This window comes from Crocodylus porosus, unplaced genomic scaffold, assembly GCF_001723895.1.
Source record: "Crocodylus porosus isolate Cpor-Errol unplaced genomic scaffold, CroPor_comp1, whole genome shotgun sequence".
NCBI lineage: Eukaryota > Metazoa > Chordata > Crocodylia > Crocodylidae > Crocodylus > Crocodylus porosus.
The window spans coordinates 98,929,296-98,943,932 of NW_017728886.1; the positions used below are offsets into that span (position 1 = coordinate 98,929,296).

Consider the following 14,637-nt stretch of genomic DNA (forward strand, 5'->3'; position numbering starts at 1 on the left):
GCAGGAACAACCAGGCGGTCAGGGAAAGAGCTTATGGGGATGGCTAGGAGGCTCTTGGTCCTGGGCACGACCTAAAACTGCATCCTGCCAGGGATGGGTGGCCTGGTGGGGCTCCTAGTGGCGTGGGAGCCCCCAGGAAATGCCAGGCCAATTACCACCCTGGTGAAAGGCAGGTCGGGGCGCCTTAATAACCCCAGCTCCCACAACTGGCTGTGTAACCCCAAGAAGGTGGACTCCTGTGACAGAGCAGACTACATGCTCACAAGCCTGACTTGAGGCACCCTCAACTGGTCAATGCTGGGGCCAGGACCACAAGGGTGAAAAGAGCCAGGGGGCCATCTCGAGGGACGTCCAGAGCTAAGGGCCTGAGGTTTCCAACTGGCTTTGGAGGTGAGGCCAGGGCGTGTCAGGGAGAGGTCCCGGGGTGGGGGGCACACCTGAGAGGCAGAAGAGTGCAGGGAGGTAGACAGCTCAGAATGAGGGCGGAGTAGGTTGCCTGATTGGGTGGAACCAACTGGAGTCCAGACTGGAGGATTATGGGACCCAGGGTGGGACTGCAGATCGTAAGAACTGGGATTCCAGCTGCAAGGCATAAACTGGGGTTCAGGGGAGGTTTTGGAGCCACAGATAACCGCCCCTGGCATCAGGGTAGGAAATGGACAGCCTCCTGCTTAATTAAGACCATCCACAGCTGTCCCACAAACGCCCCCTCTCAGCACACAGTGACTGCACACACACACCAATACTTGATCTGCACTCCCACGTTCACCCCTCCCTTGAATGCCAAGAGAGCCAAACAGTGGGTCTTTATTAACTCCAATCATAGCACTTTTACCAATCAAACCAAGGGAAAAGCTATCAATCAGTTTCAATCACAGCGGTTCCACTCATCTTCATATTCAGTTGTTACATTCACCTGTCACGTACTCCACCCACTCACCTTTACCTCACGACTTGCAGATACGTGTCCCGCCGCACACTCTGACCCATCTGTGCGTGCCCAGGCTTTCCTTTTGTAATGATAAGGTGAATTTCCCTGTTATAACAATGAAATGAAACCAAAAGGACCCCAGCAGAATATAAACTAATGAATAAAGTACAGCAAGAAAGCCAAACGAAAGCATGACAAAAACAGAGAATGAAGCATACAGGCTATACATTTAGGAGAGACTAGAGGAAGGGGAGAGCTTCACATTATATACAACTAACAAAGAAATATATATCTAGCTTTTCAGGGATACCAAATCACAAAAGAAATCAGCTTAAAAACTTAAGAGAAGATTCATATTGCACCCTATTACTTCATGCGCAGCCCAGTTATGTCTATTTGCATATGTCATCTTTTCCATTTACGCAACATGCAGAAGTTCTTTAACCATCCCAAGAATGCAGGTACACTGGGAGTTTACCATTTCCTTGAAACAATCAATTTTCTGCAAACAAACCATCCTTTCATCAAAAATCTTAGGGGGTGTGAACAGAAGATCAGACCCTTGTTTTAACTCATGGTGTTTTGCAGCAAGTGCCATGTGTTACAATATTCTCTTGGCCCCAACAGAAGTTCATGGTTGGGTCCCGGAGATTGGGGAATCCAGCTGTTGTTTAGGCTGGCTGTGAGCCTTCAGCTGCTCTTCCGTCACAATGCCCCTCCCCACTTTCCAGACCTGGCATGGTTTTCTTAATGGGAACGGGGAAAGGGAGCAGAAGAAGATCATTTGGGGGTTTCCCAGCCAGTGCTGAAGGCTGGGGGGTTGGAATGGAGCCCTCACACCTCAGGGGGGCTCCGATCCACCTGCCCCTTCCTCTAGCATTGCCTGAAAAACCCCCACACCAAACTCCCTCTGTTCCATTTCCCCCTCCCCTTCTGCAAACAGCAGCAAGGCTGGGAGGCAGCGCAGACAAAAGTTAGGGAGGCCACTCTGTTGTGGAGTGTTTCCATCTGAACCCTCATGCAATGAAGGGTCTGATTTGCACGGGATCAGGCCTTTTGAAAGCACTCTGCAGCTGTGCACTTGTGCTTGGTCATGGCTGTAGAGCACTTTCAGGGGCCCGATCAGGCAAGAATTGTCACTTCTGTCTGCGCCTTAAGTCAATGAAGTAAAAGTTTTACAAAGGGGTTTCTGGATACTATCCCAGGCTGTGGACAATCATTGGTTCTTTGCCATTTAAAGTGCTTTATTGCTGTCATTTAACAAAAGCATGTGGCTTTACCACACTTCAAAAATGGGTACTGAATTTGGCACTGTGTATTTCATGGCCGTTTAACAAGCTACCACACTCATAATAACTTTTCTACGCTGATGTCAAATATTTGACCAGTAGAAAAGCTCCAGGAGGCTGCGGAGCACCCCACACCTCTAAATCTGGCAAGTGCAGAGAAGTTCAGAGTGCTATAAAAATGCTCTAAATGACAGTGTTGTATGTGCACAGAGCACTTTTGTACACACCCTCATCTCTCAATTGTTAACAATATCTATAAGTCCTACCTCCATTTACCTTTAATGATAGCAATTGCTGGATATAATACTTTATTAAACCTTATTATTATTATTTGTATGTATTACCAAGGAAGCGAGAATTATCCTTAGAAGATAACACATACACAATTGGAAAGGGATGAGACAAACCGGCATCCTTGTTTTCCCTGATAAGAAAAATTCAAATTTTCTGATAAACGCCACCCCGCACCACAAAAGCATGATTAAAATGTAAGGCCCCGTTGCAACCTCCCCCTCCCCACTCCCCGTCCTGCTGGTGTCCCTCACCCCCATCCAAAGCCCCTGACCCCAGGTCTGCCAGAGGTGGCCACCAGCTGCCAGAGCTCCTGAGCAAGGGACCCCGGTTCATAGCCCCTTGCCCCAACAGAAGGCGTGGCTGTTGCACCGTAGCAGAGCCTAGCTCCCCTCTGCTGCCTACCTACTGTGGGCTCAGGCGGTAGGGAGCCTGGGGGTGGTGCAGATCCCCACCACTGGGTGGACGCGGTATGCTAGTAAAGAGGGAAATCCACTTTTTACTCTGGTTTTCCATGGGAAATGGAAAACCCAGATCCCTTGTGATAAATTACTCCATATATTCCTACGTCTTATTCACCTGAGCACATCGTTTTTGTACAATCTCTCCTCGTCATTACATAACTGAAACATATCACACACAGAACCTAAGATGCAAGGCAACCATCCTTAATGATAGATTTTATCGTATCTATTTCTCTTTTTCTCCAGTTATCTGAAGCCATTCGTAGACTGCTCAGCATATATAGTTAAAAACACAGGATGCCTATACATGTGCTTGGGGAGGGGGCCAGGGGCTGTTTTAATTAAAGTGGTTCCTGGAGAACCACTATATTAAAACACTTTGCAGTCATGTGCACTAAGGCCCCGTGGGTTTAGAAACGGCCACATTTTTAAATGTGGGTTTAGAAAGAGGCCTCATTTTAAATGTGTGCGGGCTGATACAGGTGACTCTGAGGCCACGCTGGAACATTCTCATTGCAATGCAAACCAGCACATTTATAGGCACCAAAGTGACTCAAAGAGAGCTGAGAGGTGAGATAATGAATTTCCTACGTTTTTCAAAAGAAATAGGATATTATCTGCATGTAAATGGATTTGATCCCCTCAATGTAAGTTAATTGTCTAATAGCTGCTGCCAGAGGCTCCAATGCTAAACTGAGTAAGAGTGGAGAAATAGGCCATCCCTGACACATGCCTCCATCCAAGCAGAAGGAAGGTGATATCACACCATTCGGGGATCCTGCTGGGAGGGAGCTCTGGCTAAAATTGATATCCAGTTTATGGATTTCGCCCCAAAACCAAAGTTTTGTAAAATTAAGAGCATGTATTTGCAATCAATCTTGTCAAATGGTTTTTCAGCATGTAGTGAAAGAAGAGCTGCTGGTGAGTCAGGCAGTTGTGTAAACTATCCAAGGCCAAAGTACCCTTTATAGAAGCTACCTGAACAGCATGTATCAAGAATGGAAGCACCTGACTACGTCTTAAGAGCTCATAATGTTGTGAGAAACTGGTTATCAACATTCAGTAATGAGATTGGGCGGTAGGCTCCACATGATAAGCCTTCCTGTTCTGCAATTACATGCTTAAAAATGGGAAATGAAACCAGTAAAAGGGGCTATTTCCTCACCTATACAAGAGCCCTTAGTCACATGTACAAGGGTTCTCTTATTCTATGACTATAACCAAGTCACAAGGTCAGACAAATTATGTATTTGTATTTCTAAACCTGTGTTTACGCATGCACAGCTTTATGTAGCCTTTTGAAGGGTTAAAAGGTTTGATTCCATTAACGTATTCAGTCAGTGAATACCCTAAAATCCTGTATTTCAAGTAATAATTTTGCAATAAAAATTTAATTGCAAAGGTTTTGTTGCTTTGATTTGGTTTTGAATTATTATTATTTTAATTTACATCCCTGGGGATCTTACTGCAATATTTGAACAGAAGTAAAACTTTAGATTCCTTTTATGCCTTCAGAGAAACGCACCAAAGAAACTACACCAAAACAAGTAACACATGCGCAGCAGGTGCTTTCCAGCTCCCCATGCACCATCCTTGCCAGTTATAGATTGCAGTAGACTATTGATTCTTGGCAGCCAATCACAATGATTACTGACAGGCAGAATAAGCGTGGCATTATAATAGAAAATTTTAAAATTTTGGAATCAGAAGATTTCAGGAAAGAAAATTTAAAATGTCTAGAAGACTAAGAAGTCCATCTAGCGAACAGGAACATGATAGAATGAGAAAAAGGCAAGCAACTCTATTAACAGAAACTGATTTTTCAAGCATCGTTTCCAATACGTATTTCCAATCACCGCCCAAAAGTTTGGACTTTGCTGCTGATGTATTGGTACTGTATGACAAAAAGATAGCATCTCCACTATATTTTTTGGTACCAACCTCCCCTCAGAATTAACCCATTTTTTAATTAATTTGAAAGCGATCTGTCTGTGAATTAATATAGCTATACATCTGCTTCAAGTATTGCATGAAGTGTAGAATAGATACCCTACCCATCACTTATTTAGCCTATAATCATCGTCAGCTTTTAAATGTACTTCTTGTAACAAGGCAATCTGAGTGTCAACAGCTTGTAACGGTCTGAGCACTTCCATCCCTTTGGTGGGCTCATTCAATGCTTTCCCACTGCTTGACATGGTCGTCACTGTCATTAGTTATCCCCATTGTCCATCGAATGAAGTTGCCAAGCTCCTGGGGACAAAGAGGGACAAGACATAGCAAAGAAACCCCCAGAGCAATATTTCACTGCTTGGTCACCTCCAGTTCCCTGATGGCTTCAACTAACACGACCACACGCACCACTCCATACACTAAATAGTTAAAACAGATTGTTATTGCACCATCCACCATGCATTAATATTACTAACTTCACTAAGACATTAAAATCCACTAACCAAAGCAGTAAAGCAAGTGGTAATAATGGCATGTCATGAAATATCATAGACTTCCCTGAATGATTGTCCCAAAATGTCTAGAGGTAAAAACAATGTTACTCTATAGCCAACCTCTTGAGCGCCTCAGCCTTCAGGAAACAACAATCTATCTACTAAGTGTTAAAAGATTGAAAGTGGCCTTCAGTATACATATAACTGACTTATGACACCTAATTAAAGAGTCCTTGTACAATTAAAGGAAAGAAATCCTGGATTTGGCTTCTTCCCAGGTAATTAGCCCAAGAGTCATCCTCTTCAGTACCAGGGGTTGTGAACGCTTCTCAGGTGGAGGGGAAGCTGCCTGCTCAGCGGCCTCACAAAATGGAGGGGAAGCTGCCTCTCAGCATCACACAAAATGGAGGAGAAGCTGTTGCCTCAGCGGCCTCTGAACCCCTGCAGCAGTATCTCACTACAACAATACCTCAGAACAAAAGAAAGGAATAATATATAAATAGAGACATAAAAATGTCACTTGAGGAAACTGCCATTCTCTCTTATTTTAAACCAGGATGCAATTTTTTCCAGTTCCTTCCATGCGTTTGAGGGAGAAACGAAACATTTATCTTTTCTCTCCAAGTTCATGAAAAAAATTGCAGACTATTTCATACAATATCTGACATTTGATCCATGAAGCACTTGCCTTAATTTATTAAAGGCTGCTCTTTTCCTGCTCTGCTCTTTCAAGACATTAGGAATTAGTAATCTATTAAGTCCTTTAAACATGTGCCCTTTCTTCACAACTGGGCCTGGCAGTGCCCACCTTGGGGTCTGGCGGAAGGTGCCCTTCCCTTCCCCTACTGAGGCCTTTTCTCCTGGAGCCCATCCGCTCCCCTGTCCTGCAGTGTGCAGGAAAGGGAGGCTTTGCTTGGAGGCTGCCATGGTGGGACCCTGCCCAGGCACACTCCCTCTGCCTTCTGCATGTCCTGGGTGCTGCTGGTGCTGCCTGCACCAACATCCCCCAGCCTGGGGTGTGGTGGGCTTAATGAAGGCTTGTGGGTTCATTATGTCGGTGGGGGTAGAGGGAGCATGTGGTGTCAGTGAGGTCCGAGTACCTGTGCTGTGTCCTGAAGAGCCCCTCAGGCCCCAGGGACCAGTGGCGGGCACTGCACCCAGGCTCCCTTAGCTCTGACTTCAAAGGCATCAATTGGCCAGAGACCCGCAAGACAGGTGTTTTGGAGCATGATGCCAGATGAGGACTGTGTGGCAGGAAGCCACCTTTGTTTCTCCCCAAAATCTCTGCTCTGTGACAATTTGGTTAGGATGGGCCCAGCAGAGGAGACACACCCTTACACTGTCTCTTTAGGTAACCTGAGCTGGCTGCATTCCTGAGGGAGGGGGGAAAACCTGCTCCCTCTGCCTACCTAACTGGTATCAGCTACCTGGGTGAGGGGCTTCTACCTGGTGGGCTAGAGTCTGCCCGGCAGCTAGTGATGTATTTCAAATTGGTTGGCTGACAGCCAACAGGTACTGGCCTCCATTGGACCAGGTGAATGAGGTCACAGGGGCTATACAAGTTAAGACAGCCCAGGAGGATGGGGCAGCAGCCATGAGGGGGACTCAGACTTAGGGAGGCTCTTTACCATCTGAAACTGGCTCTCCCCCCATAATTTATGAGCTAGGAACGGCTTGCCTCCAGAGGGAATCTCCAACAGCCTCAGGATGATGCTTGTGAGTAAGCTATTTGAGATCTGGTTAGATATCTAGCTGGCAGTAACTCAGACGTGTGATCAAAAGGCTACCTCAGCCAGACTGTTTTGCTCTCTGGGATTTCTATGAGATTGCTCTGTCTCGTACCCTATTTTCACCCTACCCCTGTAACCAATAAAGTTCTCCTTTGTGACAGGTGTAGGAGACTTATTGAGGGGTGGGTCTAAATAATGCCTAAGAGGCCCCTTAGGTCTGTGGTCTAACCTTCCTTTTTGGCCCCTGACTTGGGGAAGTGCCCCAAGTGTCTGTACTGGGTCGAGTACCCGTAGGACTATCAGGCCCGTCTTTCCCCGAGCACACAGGGCTGAGAGAGTCCTTTCTCAGGGTGGTGGCAGCTTACATTACCCCCAGGCTAGCAAGTGTGCTTCAGGAAGGGGGTCAGCCAGACGTAAGGCACTCCAGGGAGGCACTCGGAGCCTGGAAGGTGGTCGGGTGCAGTGAGGTGGGTGGCTTAACGCAGGAGTGCCCCGTACTGGCCCGCTACAAACTTTGGGGGCGGTTGAGAGAAAGGAGACCACGAACAGAAAGTAGAAGAAGGAGAAGCCTAGAGAAGGCTCCTGGGGCTGCCTGGTCGGGCTGCTAGTAGGCCAGGTGCTGCCTCAGCTTGGAGTTGGAGAAGAGTTGGATTGGGCCAGGTGCTGCCTCCGAGCTGGCCCACTAGCAGCCCACACGGGTGGCCCCAAGGGGTGATGCCACTGTGCAGAAAAGGACTGGGGCCCCACAGCTCAGGGGCCACTTAGTTTGGCCGCAGGCAGGGACTGGCTCTGGCTCCAACAAAGGAAAAAAAAGGATTGGGATTAAAAACCCACCATTTCAATTTAGTGGGGTATAGAAAAAGACCGTGCGAATTAAACTCCCGTCACATGTAGAAGCACCCATAGTTTATTTAACACATACAGGACAACCAAATGGGAGTCATAATGACTCTAGCTCCTGATGCTGCCTTCCCTGCAGGGAGTGGGTGCATCTACATGAGATGCTACGCTGCATGGTGACCAGGTACATTGAAGTAGTTCATCACTATAGCATTGTAGTGTCAGCTGATGCAAACTGTGACACTAATGCTATGTCGCCATAGCACCAAGCTACCGTTGCCCTACTTCATCACTATGGCGATGTGTCATCTAAAAATAACCAGGATTCTGCAGTACTTTAGCAAGTGCTAAATGACTGCACAGTACCAAATGTGAAGTCAGGGCTCATGTAGACATATCTAGTGAGTACCAAAGGTGGAGTATGAGTCAGTTCCGTCTATTAGGAAACCTTGCCCTTGGACACGAGCCTGGCCTCTTGCATGCGTCCCCTGAGTGGTCTCTAGTTCATGCCACCTCTTTCATGTCTCAGGAATCCAGTCTGTCATATACTGATTTAGTTCCAAAGGGCCATCTTTGGAAAACAGCCTGGCTCATAAACTCTTGGCCAACAGCGTGGGTACTGACACACCCTGCTCTCCTATACTCTGTGTCCCCCCAGGCTGCCCATAAAATAATTAGAATAAATGGGGAAGGATAAAGAGTTCTTGGTCATTTCTTGCACCTGGGCATTACCCTCATTTCTCTTGTTCCTCAGTCAGTCATTCATGACTACTGGAATAAATCCACATTCTCACATTTATTACTGTGGCAATGTAGCATCTAAAAATAACCAGGTGCCGCCACGACTGTGCAGTACTTTAGCAAGTACTAAATGACTGCACAGTACCAAATGTGAAGTCAGGGGCACACACAGACATACCTAGTGACTACCAAAGGTGGTGTGTGAAAAGCTCAAAAGGGTGTAGGGAAGGGCCACCTGCATGATCAAGGGCCTGGGGGACAGGTCCTCTGAGGAGACACTTTGGGATCTGCGTTTGTTCAGACTGAGCAAAAGAAGGCTGGGAGGTGACTTGCTCGCTGCCTCCAAATATGTCAAGGGAGAACACCAGGATCTAGGAGAACAACTTTTCAGAAAAGCTCCCCCCTCGGGGAAGACACGGACCAATGGACAAAAGTTAGTTAAGGAAAAGTTTTGGCTGGACATAAGGAAAAACTTCTTTTCCATATGGTTAACTAAAACCTGGAACACACTTCCAGCAGAGGTGGTGCAGTCGCCATCTCTGGCAGTCTTTAAGAGGAGGTTGACCAAATACCTTGTTGAGCTCATTTGAGCCCAATTAGCCCCTGCCGATGGCAGGGGATAGGACTTGATGATCTTACAGCTCCCTTCCAGTCCTGCTTTCTATGATTCTAAGGTCCATGAATTTGGTGGTGGTCTCATCGTAGCTGTAATGGGCTAGCTGGTAGTGACTTAGCCCAGAGGTTTTGAAAAGGTAAAAGATGATTGGAGGACTTGGGATTCCCTTTCCTCACCAATCAGGCCCCAGGAGAGACCAGCAAGGGACCACAAGGAAGGAGTCTCAAAGAGCTGGGCCAGCAGGGCGGGAACAGTTACCCCAGAAGAGCCTGAAAGCATGGGACCTGCAAGCAGCAGTTGGACCCTCAGCAGTGCGGCCGGCAGGAGAGGCTGCCTGCTAGGCTCCAGGATCCCCTACGAGAGGGTGCGGCCAGCAGGAGAGGCTCCCCAGCTCCAGCAAGGATCTGAGCAGCGACCTGAGAGGTTCCCAGCTCTGCTTCCAGCTCTTCCAATAAGAGGCCAGGCAGCTCGACATGAGGCCGGGGCTCCGGGAAGGTCAAGAACACTAACAGCCTGAAGTACCGCCAGCACTGGTGGCTGTGTAGTACAGTGTCTGCCTACCATGTGGGAGATTTGAATTTGAGTCCCAGCTGGGGTGAGTGAAGTAACAGGGAGAAATTCTTGTTGCAGTGGAAAGGGCTCATTGTGTTTTCCTCCTTTCTCCCCCCTCCAGGTACCTAGGTCCTATATTCCTTGTTATTTGATATTTTGTGCCTTTTATATTTCACCAACCAGTATTGTTTGTTCTGCTGTTTGTGTTTTATGTTTTGTTCACCCTGTCTGTTGTCAACCAGATGAATATGTCTAGGATTATAAGTGTCTAACCTTTGTTGAATCCTGCCCCCTTGGGGCGTTGGAGTGTCCCCTATACCCCCTGGTTTATACTGGTTATGTTACCAGTACTGTTCTCTAATTAAAAGGTATATAGTTAAGTCCCCATTGGTGGTCTGGATCTGCTCTCTAGGGGGAGGAGGGTCCCTACACCTTCCACAGCGCTTGTGCACCTGCTTTGATCCCTTCAATTGGACAGGGGGTACCTCCTTGGAGTACCACCCAGGTTACATAGCCATGATGTTCCAAGGAATATGCCAAGTACAGGATGTATATGGTAATTATTTTTTATTGGACCAGCTGTGTAGCAGATAACCTTTCACCACAAAATGCCCTTCCTCAGGTCACAAGGAATTCCGTAGCATTCAGTGGAAGCATTGGCAAGTCTATGGAGTCATTGGAGATTTTTTTTAATGGTATTTTCCAATATATGTAAATAAAGAAGTAAGGGGTACAATCAAGAATGCAGCCCCTGTGGTGTTAGCTTCCATATGAAGCTGTATTGATATTATGTTGTTCTCACACTTAGTAAGTTGTACATGTTTGCATTCACAATGTCTGACTGCATTACATAAGTCTTTAAGGGGATAGCTGAAGGATTTCACAGTTTAAGGCCTTTGGCACCTAGAGAAGCATGGAAGGAAGCTTGGGATTGGCATGCTCACTGTTTATTTCATCTGGAACATTCAGTAATGAAGTAACTAGCATTGTTAAAATTGGAACTGACATCTTTGTTAACATTTTGTGACACGAATGTTCCAGTTTCAACCTTCCCCAACTATTGTTTGAGGCTGCCTGCAGGCTCAGGAAGGGAATGCTCCTTTGGGTTTTGCTCAGTTCATATTCTGAAAGTTTCCCACGGGACTCTTTTGAGTGTCTCACATACTTTACTTGAGAACATTTAAATTCTGGAGCAAAACTTGGTGGCAACGGGTGAATTCAGCAGCAAGGCACAGCAAGAGAAGAAACAGGTCCTGGATAGTTAAAATGCAGCTAAGGGAGATGAAAGACAGGTGTAGTATTAGCAAGGAGCTACCTTAAGAGCTTCAGCCGGCCACATCCAGGCTATTTTATTTACATATCCTATTCTTATTGCCTATTCTTTTCTGGACCTGATGTGTCTGGTGATGATGCGAAATTGCACGTGTGATAGTAACCATGTACATGGAATACTGATCCAATCCTAGCTGTGTTTTTTTCATTTTTAAGGAGAGGAAGGAGGAAACCAAACACTGCCCAGTCTACCTACCCACTATACTTCTTTGTCTTCCATTTTAAAAAGGGTCAAACTGAAGCACAAACATGGTTCTGATGTACCTGATCGAACCCTCAAGATATTCCCTCTGTCTTCAACAACAGAAGGAGAGCCCCTCCAAGGCTGCTGCAAGTCATAGAGTTGGAAGGGCTGAAAGGGAGCTCCAGAGGTTATCTAGTCCAAACCGCTGACTCATGTAGGATCATCCCCATTCAAACCATCCCATACAAGCCATTACCTAAGCTCTACATAAGACTGTTGGCAATCCTGACACAACACAGTCCTAATGCCTGAAACTGACACAGGTAAAGCAGGGGAACTGTGGCAGCCAATGTCTTCCTTCTATAAAACGTTATTAATATATACTGAAAAGGACCTAGGTAGAGGGCCATGCCCCAAGCAGAGGCACCATCACAACTTAGGTAACAAAGTTATAGCCCAAAAGGATGCAGTTTCTCCTACGAAATGCTCATATTCCTTCCTCTTCTTTCCTATCAATTCCTCAGACTCACCAGTGTAACTACTCACTAATGACACAAAAACTAGAATTCTTGGTTCCAAAATGCTACCTTTTATTAGACAGTTCCTAACATTCATACCCACTGAGGCGTTGCTCAGATTCAACACTCCCTCACTGATGGCACTTCATTATTTGCCCCATAGTCAGCAGATGCAACTATTTCATGCCAGTCTGTGTGAATGAAAGACACCTTTTGTTGTTGCTAGTGAGGTTCTTGGTGACTGTCGGAGGGTCCAAGGAGAGCCTGTTCCAGAGGAGGATTTCTTTCCTGTCACCTTTCACCTGAACAAGCAGCTGAAGATCAGGTAATGAGACAAAGCAGCGTGAGGCTCAGGTGGTTATGAAGCTGGCATGGAAGCCAGGGTCTTTTTCTCATGTAAGCCTGGGGATTACTAACATTTCTACTAGCTGGAGGAGCAGAACACAGGACCCCAAGCACACTTTGGAAGCAAAGCCCTGAATGGGTTATCATAGGAACTGTTTGTGCTTAAACTCTGTGTATTTTATTTCTGATTCGGACCATCTTTACCTGCTCTGGCAATTCCAGACTGCCAAATGCTTCCTGCTCCAGGTCCCCCTATCCAGCTAGGATGGATGACATGTGGCATACCACCAGTGTAGATGGAACAACAGGAGTTGTTAAAGCAAATGATGTGAGATGTACTGAGAGTGCAGAACATAGGCACAGGCCTTGTCTGGAAAAAAGGAAAGGGGTAAGAAAAGGTAGAGAAAGAGGGCCTCTTCAGAAGAGAGTATGAGAGCAGCAGTGAGGGGCAACGGTCCTCCTTAGGCCTGCAAAACTTTTTTTCCTGGTTTGTTGTCAAGGACCTGCAAAGGTAAATCAGGGAGGGACAGTTATCCCTGGGAGGGAGCAAGGGCAGAGGTAATAGGGAAGGATGCAGGAGAAAGGGAAGTACTTTCATTTGCTTGTAGGGGAATGGGCAGTGCAAGACAGGGCAGTCCAACAAGTCACTTAATACCATTTCAGAGTCCCCTTTCAGGTACAGCACAGAGCCATAGAGAGCAGGGTTGAGCAAAATGTGGCCCGGGGGCTGGATGTGGCCCGCCAGACCATTCTATCTGGCCCGTGGGGCCTCTAAAAAAATTTAGAAAATTAATATTTATCTGCCCCTGGCTGCCTGTCATGCAGCCCTCGATGGCTTGCCAAAACTCCGTAAGTGGCCCTCTACCCAAAATAATTGCCTGCCTCTGATCTAGTGACATCAACTGAAGTGCCCAGAAGCTGCAGAAACTCCTGAGAGGTGGGACCCCTTGAGGCCAAGGATCAACGAGGAAAGCGAAGCACACAGCCAGAGGGACTGTGAGACTCTGCCTAGCAGTGCGCCAACCCTCCAGGGCAAATGAGTGGCATGAAGCATGCCACAGCCTGCTTCCCATTTCTAGCCAGGCAGGAGCAGCTGTGGGTGGAAAACCCTGACACCAAATGTGGTGACGCCTTCTCTGGGGCTGTCCAACATCGTTGTCAGTGTGTTTGGAAACATCCCCAAAGGGTGGAGCTTCCAAACCCTCGGTTGGCAGGGACCGTTGCCTAGGCTGAGTGTCCCAGGAAGTCTAAGCAGCTCCCAACTCCTACCATGTCAGGGGCTGTTTCCCTGTTCATGGGGGCCTGAACTGCTTCCCTGGATGCATGAGAGAAAGAGATCTCTCTGAAAGGAATGAGGGAGCAGGGTAGGAACTCAGGCTGCAGTAGGAGGGGCGGTTTCTGGGTAGTGGGGCAGAAAAGAGCTATCTTAGTAGGGGGATGGGGCAGGGTTGACATGAACACTTTGGTAGACATGGTTTTGGGCAGGTTTGGGATTCTGCTGACTCAAGTGTCATTACCCGAGTGTCCCTGGTGGCCCTGGAATCCCTGACTGGTTTGTGTGCCCTTGCAGGAGAAGGAAATTCCCGTCAGGGTACTGAGGAAGCTCCTGATCCTGAAATGCTTCCGTCAGCTGCCCAAAGAGCTGCAGAGGCACAGTCATCTGGAGAGTGCCTCAAGGATCCCCTCCTCTGCAGCAGCCCTATCCATCCTGATGCAGGTAGCACCCTGTGTCCTCTGCCTCTGTGGAAACAGTCTTTGGTGAGGGAAATTAAAGCATCCTGGCACAAACAGAAACCTTCCTGTGTGAGAAGCAATCTACCCTCATATTCTGGCCTTAAATCTCCAGGGTCCCTGTTCCCTTCCCCTCCCATCCTGGGAAGGCTCCTTTGCCCTATTCCCTGATTTTAGACTATCTTCTTAAGTAGGGACCAGAACAGTCACCGCCCTGCTGGGCCCCCCTTGGGTCCCAGGGGAGGCACAACTAGGCCAAGGGTTAGTGAGGAACTAGTTAGGGAACTTCTGGAGGGACTGGACGTATTCAAGACAGCCGGTCTGGACAATCTCCACCCTAGAGTTCTAAAGGAATTGGCCAAGGTCATTGCAGGACCCCTGGCACAGCTTTACGAGCACTCATGGTGCTCTGGTGTGGTGCCGGAGGACTGGAAGAGGGCAAACATGGTTCCCATCTTCAAAAAGGAGAAGAAGGAGGACCCGGGAAACTATAGGCCAGTTAGTCTTACTAACTATAGGCAAGCTGTTTGAGAAAATTATTCTAGCACACATCCACAAGGGGCCAGCAGGGGACTGCATGCTTAGGGGCAACCAACACGGGTTCATCAGTGGCAGGTCCTGTCAGA

At 47.4% G+C, this 14,637-nt stretch overlaps 2 long non-coding RNA genes across 2 annotated transcripts in view; both read right to left on the minus strand.

The window, feature by feature from the left end:
• LOC109313173 overlaps positions 1-3,394 on the minus strand; it is a 23,835-nt gene extending 20,441 nt beyond the window's left edge. The window contains exon 1 of the long non-coding RNA XR_002101979.1: positions 2,970-3,394. This is a non-coding gene — a long non-coding RNA (uncharacterized LOC109313173). The remainder of the gene's footprint in view (positions 1-2,969) is intronic.
• A 33-nt stretch (positions 3,395-3,427) lies between these two features.
• The window catches only part of LOC109313167, a 19,970-nt gene continuing 8,760 nt past the window's right edge, over positions 3,428-14,637 (minus strand). Inside the window, exons 3-4 of the long non-coding RNA XR_002101977.1 lie at positions 12,231-12,237; positions 3,428-4,077 (exon numbers count right to left, since the gene is read on the minus strand). This is a non-coding gene — a long non-coding RNA (uncharacterized LOC109313167). The remainder of the gene's footprint in view (positions 4,078-12,230; positions 12,238-14,637) is intronic.